We start from the raw sequence: 13,450 nt of genomic DNA, 5'->3' as shown, positions 1-13,450 counted from the left end.
TGGGGTTTGGTTTCTTGAATTTCTTCCTTTATTGTGAGTCAATTCAGTGTCCTTTGCACCCAAGTGAAGCCATCAATTCCTTCCTTCTTAAACCAAGGTATCTCTTACTTGTGAGTGGTAGGGTTCCAGCCCCTAATCAAGAGCTCCCAGGCATAGTTAGATGTCAGCATGCGCATACAGCCCCCTGTCTTATGAAAGCCTTTACTAAGATGACCCTAGATCACAGGGACCCTCCAAGGTCCCTAGAGCCTATACACTCTTTCCCCACAGCTGTGCCTGGATCTTCTCCCTTAACCCTAAAATGTCATCTGTTCATTTATCCACTGTATTACTCACGTTTCTCATTGTTGTGACCAGAACATCTGACAGAGTTGGTAAATTAGAAATAAGGGGTCATTTTGGCTCACAGTTAGAAGGTGCCGCCCACCGTGATGAGGAAGGATTAGTGTCAGGCATGTGAGACAGCTGGTCACGTGTGTCCTCAACCAGGAGGCAGAGAGACAAACTCTGATACTCTGCTGGCTTCCTCCCCTCCCCATCTAACACAGTCCAGGACCTCAGCCCATGGGGTGGTACCGCTCACACTCAGGATCCGTCCACCCTCTACTGTTGAAAGTCTCTGGAGCCTCTTTCAATGGCAGTCAGAGGTGTGTCTCCTATGTGATTTCAAATCTGGTCAGTCTGACGATGAGCATTAACTATTGTGTCCAGCAAATGTTTAAAGAGTGCAGATTCGATGGCAACAGAAACCAGGAGAGTGGACAAGGACATGACCGACTATGATCCATTGAGGACCCTCAACTCCCCAGGGACCGTCTATATACTTTATTCACACAGCTGTGCCAGGAACCTTGTTTTTCATTTCCTAAAACAAACGGGGAGTCATGAAGAAGGTGTGAGCATTATGGCCAGATCTGGAAAACCCCTGTGGGAGTTGTGGATAGGTAAAGAGGTGGACTTCTGCCTATAGGGTAGAAGGAAAGCATGCAGACTTGGCTGTAGGTGTGGTTTCTCTTGCAGGGAGAAACTGATACCAGCAGAAAGTTCAGCTTGTACAGGGCTGAGAGGTCCAGTTTTCATGCCTTGTTATCTGGCTGGGTTGTCTTGTCATCTATACTAAGTTACGGTGCTGAGAAGGGAGGGAGGATGTCCACAGCTCTGTCTTCATGGAACAAGGACTCTCCCATCCTCAGCCCAAGGCACTGGCTTACACAGTAGTGTTAGACCCAAGAAGAGAGGAAGAGTCATGGACTCGGCAACTGGGAGACCTGCTAGTGTCACCCTGGGACAGGATTCAATCAAGACCACATGTTTGTTCCACCCTAGGTCTGGTGGCATCTTTGTGAACACATCTTCTCAGGGCTCACTGTGGGCAAGGGATCGATGCTGGCTTATGGGGTGCTTTGGTACCCTGTTCACCTTCTGGGAGCCTTGCATGCTACTTGTAGTAGGAATCTGTCCTCTGTCCCAGATCTTCCTCCTATTACAATTTGTCATAGGAAAATCTAGACTTTCCCTCCTCGGTCTCATTTGTGTGTGTGTGTGTGTGTGTGTGTGTGTGTGTGTGTGTGTGTGTGTGTGTGTATCAGTTCAGTGGGTTAAGATGAGCAGCTTCCCACAAGGGAAAAAAGAAAGCTCTAGTTTTCACTAGCCTGAGGAAGAAAGATTTAACTTTGATGTTGTGTATACACCAAGGAAGCTTTCTTCTATAGAATAATTTGATGCAGGCAGACAGATCGCTTTACCAACATGATCAGAAACTAAAATACCCTAAACAAATAGGTTTGTAGTTCTTTCTTATTTCCTTTAAAAAACAAACATGGTCTAAACCAAAACAAAGTCAGAAAATATGTCAATCTTATCCATTCAGTAACTAAATTGGTTTGCCTGTTATTTTAACCATCAAACTCTGTTCCTTCATGTCTGAATGCCATGGCAAATATGAATCAAATATCCTCTGCCTCACCTTGACTTCTATATCCTGACAGTTTGTAGTTATATATATCCTTGCCAGAAAAAAGTCAAAATAAACAAAACAAAAACTAGACACAGTGTTTAAAGTAAAATAGTAGTCTCCAAAACCCAGCCTACCTCCTCCAGGAAGCCTTCTAGTGATCAAGATGATGGGACACTGATGGCCTGTTGTGTTCCAAGTTCATATAGTTATCAATAAATAATAACAACAACAACAACAATAGCAATTATGGCAATGATGAGTTCAGAAGTTTAGATTTAAGTTTCAGGCTAACTCGCTTGCAGAATTCCCACTCAAGGACCTGGAAGGAGCTCCAGCAGCGTCTATACAAGGTCTCATGTTTTGTGAACTTTGCCAAGGAAAAGTATTTTCATTAAAGTCTGAGGTCTGCTGCCCCTTTTCATGCCAACTCTCCCCTTGTCAGAGTTCAGTTCTATCATGTGGCTTTGTTGTGACCATGAATAGATCCACTGTGCTCCCTAGCAGAACCTGGGTGCAGATACATTGGTTTGAGTGCAGTGGGCACACTTGCAGCATCTAGGGAAATTCCTACTGTCCTCGGGGCCAGGTCATCCAGTGTACAGAAACAAGTACATCAACAAGTGATTGGTGGGTACTGCTCTCTCAGAGTGAATTGAAGATTAATCACATCATGAGAAAACACCAAGTATTCTAAACTCGCTTAGCTCACATGGAAAAGAGAGTCCTTAGAGGATTTTCCATATTTGACCACAGCCCTAAGAATGGATACCTCGCTATAAATATCAAGTCACAATGCTGAAGGAAATTTTTTTCTGAACTCTATCAAGAGTAGGAAAGTGAATTTGGCCAGCTAGGCTAAAGTGGCTGGGCTGTCTTTGTATTTTTCATTTTTCTGATGATTAATAGAAAAAAATTTAAAAGTTGTTGTCTTATGAAGGCATAGTTGAAAGCACAAAAACAGAGGAAAACACATTATAAAGGTGTGTCAGCAGGTCATTATCAAAAGTTTTACCCTCAAGGTTGTATGAAGTTTTCGGCATTTGTCAGCTTTCAAAAGCGGCACCAGCCTCTCTTTTCTGTTTCTGAGTGAATAAGAGCTTCATTCTTAAGTGGCACCCACAGTTCCCCTGGTCTTCATCCATATCAGACTCTACACAACTGGACGTAGCCCTGAAGGAAACTCAGGGAAGGTAGAGGCTGTGGGTTTTCTCTCTCATTAGTCAGTCAGTCAGTCAGTCAGTCAGTCAGTCAGTCAGTCAGTCATGTGGAAGGACCTAAAAGGTCCTCTCTGGTCCTTAAATGTGTTATGCATCAATGTGAGAGAGTGGGTCTCCCTTATCCTTAAACATCCATTCCTGTTTTAGCAAAGCAACTTTTGACTTCAGTAGTTCTGGCACACATTGAAGGACTGGTGGGGGAATTGTATGCTGTCTAACTCAGTCCCAGAAGTTGCTTGCTTTCTGGGATCAAGTTAGGTTGCTGGTTCAAACTGCCCCATACCTGCAAGGAGAAAGCTAAATCTTTTTTTTTTTTTTTTTCCTGAATAGTGTTTGGATTTCAGTGGGATAAAAACATCCCCCTTTGTGGGTTATTAACCTTAGATTTCTTGGGAAGGAAGACAGAACATCCTGTTGTGGTGGTTTGAGTGAAAATGGCCCTCATAGTCTCATAGGGAGGGGCACTACTATGATAAGATGTGGCCTTGTAGGAGTCGGTGTGGCCTTGTCAGAGGAAGTGTGTCACTGGGAGTAGGCTTTGAGGTTTCAAGTGCTTATGGTTTCTCTCTGTCTGCTGTCTGTGGATTCAGATGTAGAACTCTCAGCTACCTCTCCAAAACCATGTCTGTCTGCATGCCACCATGCTTTCCACCATGACTGTAATAGACTAAAACTATGAACTATAAACAAGCCTCAATTACATAGCACCTCCTCACAGCAAGAGAAACCCTAATTAAAACAGAACTTGGTACCAGGGACTCTTGGAGGGGGGTGGGGAGCGGGTCGGGAATTGCTGTGACAGGCATGATCTTTTTGTTAGGAGGAATGTGGTCTTTAGGACTTTGGATTAGGAAAGCAGTTGAAGGCTTTTAGTGGGGATTAGTGGACCATACAAGTAGGAGCACGGAAGACAGTGGTTCTGAGGGTGATTTGAACTGTGGAGGCCTGGATCAAGAGGTTTCAGAGGAGAATATTATTATATGGTCTAGAGACTATTCTTGTGATAATTTGGGGAAGAATGTGGCTGCTTTCTTCCCTTCTCAATAAACAAACAAACAAATAAATAAATAAAGTTCTACTTGAGACTAAATTTAAAGGTTTTGGATTAAGAGCTTTGCCCTTTGCCAGAAGATATTTTCAGACATTTACTGTCTGAACTGTTTCTACTGTGTTACTTGGTCGTTACTGGCCATGCTTATATAACTTTATAATGAAAAGGAGCAAGTCAGGAAGCTGCACTCCTCCCTGCCCTCTGCATCAGCTCCTGCCTCCAGCTTCCTGCTCTGTTTGAGTTTCTGCCCTGGCTTCCTTCAGAGAAGGACTACAATGTGAAAGTGTAAGCTCTTTCCTCCCTAACTTGCTTTTGGTCATGGTGTTTCACCCTAACTAAGACACTTGTGGATTCATCTTCTAATGTAGATAGAGCTGACCTTACCAAACAGGAGTTCTTCCACAGATAGCACGGATTGAAAGGAAAACAAATGTTGCCATTTATCAGAAAAGGTTCCCTTCCATTGGTGGCAACTAAAAAATCTTTTTATACTGTCTTAAAATACAAATGCCTTCAAGACCTATCAGATGGAACAGTTCTCTCTATGTTTGACAAGGTGTCTCCAGCTGAATGAGTTTCCTCACCCCACTCCAGAGAAAAGATGAAGTCCACAGAAATCTTAGCTTTCCCCTTACGTAGCTCTCTAGCTAGTTTAGCAGTAGCAGATGGTCAAGCATGAGGAGAAAAAAATAGGAACTGAGCATTTTACTCTTTCCCTGCCATCATCTATGCAAGTCTAACTCACTAGACTCACAGTCTAGTCCTCCAGCAGATGGGATAGGAGGTGAGGTTTCTCCTCAAGAGCGTCTCCCCCAAACTCCCAAATCTATGCTACCAGTAACCCAATGGTCTTTTTCATATCTTTATGACTGGCTTCATCAGGATGAATTGTTTAGAATTGTAACTACACATAAATGCCTAGAACCCTCCCCCCTCAGATGGGTAGCTTTCAGACTCCAGTCTCTTCCAAGTGACGTTTAGTTGAGCTTGTTTATGTGAAGGGCATATGATGTAGAAGTGCCATGTAGAAGTAGTCTTCTTTAGAAAAATAGCATAGGTTGACTAGTGGCATGCACAATTACCTTGCTAATACGTTTTGTTTAATAGAAAATTATCTGTGTGCTCAGTTTCTCATCCATGAAAGAGGTGTGGTAAAACTCTGCAAGTCAACTAACTGTTGGTTTGTCTTTGAGTCCATTCCTGAATTTCTCTGTTCTCTTGGGAGAGCTCATTTCCCAGGACCTCTGGTCATCTGACCCCTTATACAGGGTTAGCCAATAGGAAGCCTTGACATAAGATAGGCAGGCAACAGAGAGGGAAGGTCAGGTCTGTGCACACACCACCCTGAGCATGCCCGATCTTACAAGCTAAGTGGGGTTGGACCTGGTCAGGACTTGAAAAGGCGAAAGAGAGAAGGTAGGCATCCCTTCTTGTTCATGTGGTGAGCTGGCTGTAATTTCCACCAATGTCTATCAAATAGCCTGTATCCACGGTCTCAGCTTCTATGTGCAGTCTTCACGGTAGTTGTGTCTAATGTTGGTTGGTTCCACGTTTTGAGCATCACAGACTTTGTCTTCATGCACTGGTTCCCTAGCCTCAGGGTTGATGGCATTTCCCAAGTTTCCTCCTCTCCGAGTTGCCTCATGACTTCAGGGCTCTCGGAATTTCTGCCACAACTGTATCCTTTTATTCAATTCTGTATATTGGAAAAATTTGAAGATGTTTCCATTTTCCTGGAGGTAACCGGAGTGGTTCTTAAAGATATCAAATCCCCAAGGAGGACTGAGTTAAGGTATGTAAGTGTTTAATATTGTTCCAGAACACAGCAAGTGTCCAGCAGATAGCGACTGTCAGCACTGACCTTTCTCATCACTGATGTATGGATAATTTTCTTTTCTTTTAATCTTAGTGGTTAAAATATGACATCACTTAGAGAAATCCGCAATGGTCACATCTGCTGGGAAGGACTACTGAGCATCTCTAGCTCATATGCACTCTCCAGTTTCCATAGAAACCAAGCAGAGAAATTTTGTTAAAAGAAGCCTAGAAAATAGGTAGATTCAGGTCTGTGTGATTATTTCTCCAGCCCTTTAGCACACAAGCAGACTGCTATTCTAAGTATTGTATTGTTTACTTAATATCTGTTTTTTTCTTATATGATCCAACAGAGCCGGGTTCTTTTCTATGAGGAAGACGACATAAGATATAGGATTTCTTTGCCACAGCACAGTCCTCACCACAGCCCCAGTACCAGTGATTCCAGGGCCAGTATCATTGTGCTTATCTGTCACATTGCTGGGTAAACCTACCCCATTATGCTGTGGCTGTTCAAATGTTGTTTATTGCTTTCTGTTAAGAAACAAAAGCAAAGAAATAGCTAGAGATATTATGTTAAGCAGAATTTCTGAAAGCAGGGGGACCAATTGAAATCTCAATTACCATCCTGGCAGCGAGGGCTGAGCTGGAATGGAAAATATTACATTTCTCTGTGTTGGAGTGGGGAAGCAGGAAGAATTCTTGGGTCATTTGATTATAAACCAAATCCTCAAAATCCCTCTTCAGCCATCAGAGCCGGTGGCAGTAGCAGGGGAGACAGCTCTGAGTCAGATCTGGCAGAATCGGAATCAATAACCAGGCAATCTTGCTTCAATTTTCAAGCAATTTTAAATCTTTCTTTTTTAAAAATGCCTTGAGGAAGAAGGAGCCGAGGAGATGGGAGGGACATGCAGGCACCTAGAATTCCAAGGTGAACTTCAATTTTTTTCTGACAAAAGACTCCCATGTGTTCTTAGAGGTATTCTCAGGACACTGGCAAGGCTGAGCTGCCCTGGGTACCATCAGAAGAATCTCCTGCCTCCATAACAGTCTTCCTCGAGCAGTTTCTATGGCTAAGTGCATGCTTAGCTTAGCTTAGCTGGTTGGGCAGTTTCTATGGCTAAGTGTGTGCTTAGCTTAGCTTAGCTGGTTGGGCAGTTTCTATGGCTAAGTGCGTGCTTAGCTTAGCTGGTTAGCGCAAAGAGAAAGGAGAACAAACACAATAGCAGTGGAGGGCAGGATGCAAGAGCAGACAGAGTTGTAGGCTCGAGGCCGGAGGCGCTGGGGCAATCTTGCTGCTTCCACTTTTAAAGCCATGTGACCCTGAACAAATCATTTCATTCATTTGTTTGCTTTTCACGAGTGACTTGGGACAGGGTGTGCATGGCTCAGCACAAATATTAGCAGAAATCAGGAAGCCTTGCTTGGCGACCACACGGTGCCCACACAAACCTCAGAACATTGGTAAGATAGCACTACTGTCACAATGACATTGTGTAAACAGCCCATGGAACCCTGTCCTTGTGAGGGTGAGAGGGAGCTGGGCGTTTTGTTTGTTTTGTTTGTTTTGTTTTGTTTTTTAATGGTAGTGAAGAGAACTTTTAAGTCAGAACCATTAAATTCATACCTCTTGGGTGGCTTGTCTGCCACCCCCACTATGCTGAGTCTCTGTTGGCCATCTTTAATTGTTTTAGGGTGATTTTTTTCTGTCTATGGTTTCTGAAGTGACAGGCAAGAATGCTGAACATAGTTGATATCTTTGAAGGCATCCGGGAGCTTCTCTGTGCCCCTCTTTCCTAAGAGGAGCCTGAGAGCCAAATGTTTTCTCACCGAACTTTTCCTTTTTAAAGAAAGACAAGTCTTTATTTTATGATTGAGTCAAAAATATAGAACTTCACATGGAGTCCAGGAGTGAAGACTCTGTCAGGCTGCTGACGTTGGTTGCCATAGCATCCAGACAGGCATTTAACCCACTCCAAGAAGAGGCATCCCAAAGGGGCTGAGGTGGATCTCAGATGAGCTATCATTTATGTTCCTCCGTGGTGGTGAAGATCTCTACAGTTGCCAGTGAGCCAATCTTCCCAACAGGCCTGGGCAGGCAGATCAATACTATTATCCCCTTTAGTGCACGGTATTATTACCCACTTTCAGGCTCATTATCTACCAGCCAATTAGTCCATCTTTAAAGTCGCATCAGTGTCTTATTGTAGCAATATCCCACTTTGTGGTTGTGACTTTGTGTTATCCACGAGACACTGCTCTCACAAGAACGGGTGAGGCCAGAACTCAGGCAGGTGATGCAAGAAATACCGGGTGGCTGAACATTGTCAGAATTTAAGGAGTCCGTGGAAGGTGCCCCAGGCAGCAAGCCATGGAACTGGACCACCTGCCTACTCACCCAGTGACCTTGCAACATCCCTTCTTCCTGAGATTCTGTTAGAGACTCTGCAGATTGGGAAGCCACCTTAACTTTCTTGTTCTCTTTTCTCTTTTACAGAACTGGTGGGGCGAAGTGAGAAGTGGAAAAGGTGTCCATAAAAGCAACAAAACAGGAACAGCATCACTCAGGTCAGAGTACAAACAAACAGACTCGAGCATCTGTTTAGATGGCCAGTTTCAAAGAGATTGAAGTTGAGCTGGGCGTGGTGGGGCGGGCCTGTAAGCCCACCCATTGGGAGGCAGAGGTGAAGACATCTCTGCGAGTTCAAGGCCCAGCCTGATCTATATAGTGAGTTCCAGGACAGCCAGGATTACATAGATCAGTCGACCAGTCTCAGAAGACAAAGCAAAAGAAGATGAAAATCTGATCATGAAGAAATGAAGATTTACTTGAAGTCTTTTAGTGAGACAAATGGCAAAGCCTGTGGGGCAGAACCTAAGGCCATGGGAGCAGCAGAGCAGCTCATCTCAGTAGTTTTAGGGTTTCCTAGGGAATCCCATGGGTGTTTGACCGTCCCTGAGTCTAGAGCCCCCTGTCCTTACCCTTCCAAGACTGAGAATGTTCATGACAATCATGGGTAACATTCTCAAAAATGATTCACCTAAGGTGGAGCATAAGATTCTTTGTCAACTTCTGGGTGAGTGTGAGGCAGGCACAAACTGAGCTACATCACCATCCTTTGGGATGCTGGAATTTAAAAAAAGTTCTTTCTTTCTTTCTTTCTTTCTTTCTTTCTTTCTTTCTTTCTTTCTTTCTTTCTTTCTTTCTTTCTTTCTTTTCTTTCTTTCTTTCTTTCTTCCTCAGACATGGTCTCCCTATGTGGCTCTGGCTGCCTTGGAACTTTATATGTACACTAAGCTGGCCTGAAATTCATAGAGGTTTACATCCCTCTATCGCCCAAGTTCTGGCATTAAAGGTGCCACCACACCTGGTCATCCTTAATGTTCACCAAGTTCAATTTCTATTCAAGACCTTTCTAGGAGTTTCTCCTTTCCAGAAAGACACTGAGATCTATGAAGACATTGTTACTATAGAATTGGGGGTGGAGGGCAGAGGAGGCTCTCTGTCAACAACAGCCTACTTCCTCAGGTTGCCAATCTCTGCTATTAGATAACCCCTGTGATGAGGTAGGAGAGAGATACAGAAAAATCCCTGAAAGCTCCTGGGCCAGCTAGCTTGGCATGTGTAGCAGCAGAAAACAAGAGGCTCCAACTCAAACAAGGTAGAAGGGAAGGACCAATAACTGAGATGGCCTGTGACCTCTACATGCACACCAGGTTCAGGCATGTTCACTCATCAACACACATGCACATACATGCACACATGCAAACACACACACATATCAACATATACATAGACATCAATACACATCAACATATTCACACATATACACGTACACATATATTCATACACATCAATATATACAAACATACTCATATATACAAACACATGCACATATACAAATCAATACACACACATATAAATACACATACATTACCAGTTTGAGCATTGTGTGTAATCACTGATATGGCCCATATTTATTTTGAAAGTTCCCTATGTATTTAGCTTGATGTAGTCATTTGACCATTTGAAAGTACTCCCTTGACCCTTTTATCATTTTCAAGTGGAGATTTTTATATCCAATACCTATTGTGTATGGTGAAGCTTGGGCCAGTGAAAGCCTGGCCTGCCCTAGGAAGAACAAACAAACAAACAAACAAACAAACTCCCTGTGAGTGTCAGCTGTCCAGGGAACACTGATTCGCTGAATAAAGATGCTGTTTGTCTCGGAAATGTTCCTGAAGGTGGAATCCATTTGGGACATCAGTCTCTGGGCCTTGACATTGCTACTCCTCTTCAATTCTATCCTGAAAGTGAACTTCCAGGGTCTCTGTTAGAGTCCGTGGATTCTAGTCTTAAAGGTCTTCAGAGTCTTTCTGGATAAAGGTGGCTGGAAGGTTAAAGATACTAAGGTCAAAGGGCACGGCAGGAGTACTATGACCCAGGCAATGATGGGAACCACAATGCGGTTGGAGGGAAGAAATGAGTTTGGCTGATAATTCCAAATGTCAAGTAACAACATGGAATCAGAGAGCTCACAAAAGCTGTGCTTCTGGAAACACTTTGGACTCCCAGCGATTAGTCGGGATGCAGAGAGATGACCTGAGCCTGGTGTGTGGCGCTGGCCATGGCTGGAGAGAATCGGGTCACTGACAGATGAGTTCTCTTCCTCTTGCAGAGGAACTATTTAACAAGACAGAATCTCATGATGCTGCTCAGGCTAGCTTAACCTTCTGGACTGAAGTGGCCCTCCTGAGCTTATGCCCCAAGTTCTGAGACACGTGTAGCTTAACCTTCTGGACTGAAGTGGCCCTCCTGAGCTTATGCCCCAAGTTCTCAGACACGTGTTAACGAGTCTAAGGAGAGAAATATTTTATTCTTTTCAGATGCTCAGAACCAAAAGATGTAAGATTGCAATCAGATTGGAAATGGTTATAGAAATGTTTAACAGCCCCTCAACTCTATGCTATAATCAGGTATGTTTATGTGACTTATTTATCTTTGCATGTTATGGACTGGATTTAGGATGCTAAGCAAACACTCCATCACTAAGTTGATCTCTTGATCTCAGCCTGTACTGATTTATTTATTTACTTATTTATTTTTAACATTTTAAAGTGGCTAGATAAAATAGTAGGTGTGGTATTATAGCTTGGCTGATAGAATGCACACCTAATGTGTATATATAGTCATCCCTGGCTGTGCAGAAAACTTATACTGGACTGCGTGAGATCCTTTATAAAAATGAGAAGAAGTCAATGCTGCAACAATTGTTCTAATTTTTAAAAATGGTTTAAAGTGACATCTTAAGACACATAATACCTGAAGATGTTTGAACATTCTGTTGGTAAAAATGTCACAGGTCCAGTGGTTTGTTGCCTTCATTCATAGTTGAAGAAAATACTAATCTTTAGTTACAACAGAGGTCGTCAGACTTTTTCTGTAAAGGTCCTGATCATAATCAGTTGAGCCATATGGTCCCTGTCAGGAAATATTCAACTCTTCCGATGCATGTGAAAGCAGCCACAGATAATATGTAAATGGATGGGCATAGTTGTATTTTAATAGCTTGACTTAAAGTTTTATCATGGACAGGCAAATTTGAATTTCATAGAATTTCACATGTCCTGAAATAATATTTCTCTTTGGATTGTGTTCTCCATCCATTTGGAAATGAAAAAAATTATATTCATGGCTCACAGGCTAGGAAAAAAAATAGGTGCAGAAGAGCGGTATTTGGTTTGTGGGCCATAGTGTGCTGACCAGTGAGTCAGAGTGAGTCAGAATAATGGTGCAATATTTGGATAGCATGTAGGTTTGTAGAAGGTTTTGAGAGATGCTTATCTCAAAGGAAATGGAGAACCCTGGTAGAACCCTGAGAGTGAAGCTTAGCGATAGTCCAGAGTTAGCAGGGCTGGAGGAAGGCCCAGAGCTCCCAAGAGAGCTGGACACATAGATCCTAGCTCCCAGTGCATTTATTTCTATAGCCAAAACCATCGCTCACTTTAGCGACTGGCATTTCTCTAATGACCTGCATTCGGTTTGGCACGTAGAAGGTATTCAAATACTATACGTCAAGTGAACGACTGAAAGCTATCCAAGGCTTGTAAGTAGAATGGGCAGGAGATGAAGTTTCAGGAGATGGAGAAAAGGCTGGGGAAGGTTACTGTTGCTGAGCAACACTTCTCCTTGAGTGGGGTGATGCCCTGCCAATCAGAGTCCACAATCCTAAGTTCCAGTTGGATGCGCCGAAAGCCGGTCATAAAGACGAGAGTGTTTGCAGTAAGCTCCTTACTTCCCCCAGACGCACAAAGTGTTATAAAGCCTGGTCTCCTGATTGAAATCAGGTCACATGACTGACCTGTGTCCAGGACAAGGCTGAAGGAAGTAATAGACAATGTTTGTACTGCTTAAAGCCTTGGCTCTAAGCAAGTCTCAGAAATTTCCATTTGCTTTCACTTTCCTCCACCATCCGCGTAGACTAGGTTCAAGACATTAGAGCCACGTGATGCAAGGGGCAGGAACCCCAGAACGGCTTTCTGGAGACTGAGAACTCACCCAGACTGCGAGAATGTTTTGTTTGTTTGTTTTGTTTTTTAAGTTGTTAAGTTCCTTTCTGTTGCAGTAACACACCTCAGCCTACCTGAGAGTACACTTTGTTCCCAAGGTTAGAAGGAATTCACATTTCATAAAAGAGTCATTCTTTGGGTTCTCTAGACATAGGCCCTGAGGCACGAACCTAAGTACGAGTATCTGTATGGGAGTCATAGGAAATACTTTCAGGAGGGTAAATGGAGAGAGTAAGATGGGAACCGGAAGGAGCTAGAAAGGCTGTTTATGGGGCCAGCTACTTTCCGTGCACAACTGGAGCTTAATCCTGCGGGGAAACTGAACCAGAGTAGAAAGCAGACCTCTAAAGTCTCCCGCGGGGAGGAGGCCAGTGTATGAATGCGTCACTTTCTGCAGATCTTTGATCGCAGGCTTATTGGAAACCAGGGGTTTAATATCCCGGCCCAAGAGGTTGATGATACCCAGGCTAAGGCAGATGGGGGAAGAGGCACACAAGGGCAGTTGGAACTGGGCTGGAACGTGTTGAAGTTATGATGCCTCCCAGAACATGGGTGGGGACCAGCAGCATCTTTATAAACTATTAAAAAAAAACATAACAGAACCAGGAGTGGATTTCTGTGGCTGATTTCACTTGGTTAAGCCCTTTGCTTCTGATAGCATCAGGTTGCTTACAGTTATGGCAAGGACACTGAAGGGTATCAGAGCACTTGCAACCCTGCAGGTTTTTCTCTTTGGACCTCTTGATTGTTCGTGTGCCTCAGTTTCCCCACCTGTAAAATTGGAGGGGTTTGCATGATGGCCTACCTCCGGGTCATCTTTCAACTCTAGAATTTCTACTC

General features: G+C 43.5%; 1 long non-coding RNA gene across 6 annotated transcripts in view; it reads left to right on the top strand.

Moving 5' to 3' along the window:
- The window catches only part of Gm26843, a 185,722-nt gene that overhangs the window by 55,211 nt on the left and 117,061 nt on the right, over positions 1-13,450 (top strand). For 5 of the 6 annotated variants that reach the window (XR_003947433.1, XR_003947435.1, XR_003947434.1 and 2 more), the window contains 2 exons: positions 8,538-8,608; positions 10,928-11,017. This is a non-coding gene — a long non-coding RNA (predicted gene, 26843). Of the gene's footprint in view, positions 1-6,779; positions 6,972-8,537; positions 8,609-10,927; positions 11,018-13,450 lie in introns of those variants that run through there. The other variant, XR_003947436.1, reaches the window with a different exon arrangement.

Source organism: Mus musculus, chromosome 8 (assembly GCF_000001635.26).
Source record: "Mus musculus strain C57BL/6J chromosome 8, GRCm38.p6 C57BL/6J".
Taxonomy (NCBI): domain Eukaryota; kingdom Metazoa; phylum Chordata; class Mammalia; order Rodentia; family Muridae; genus Mus; species Mus musculus.
The sequence above is the reverse complement of the archived record's forward strand: the minus strand, read 5'-3'. Positions and strand labels throughout refer to the sequence as shown.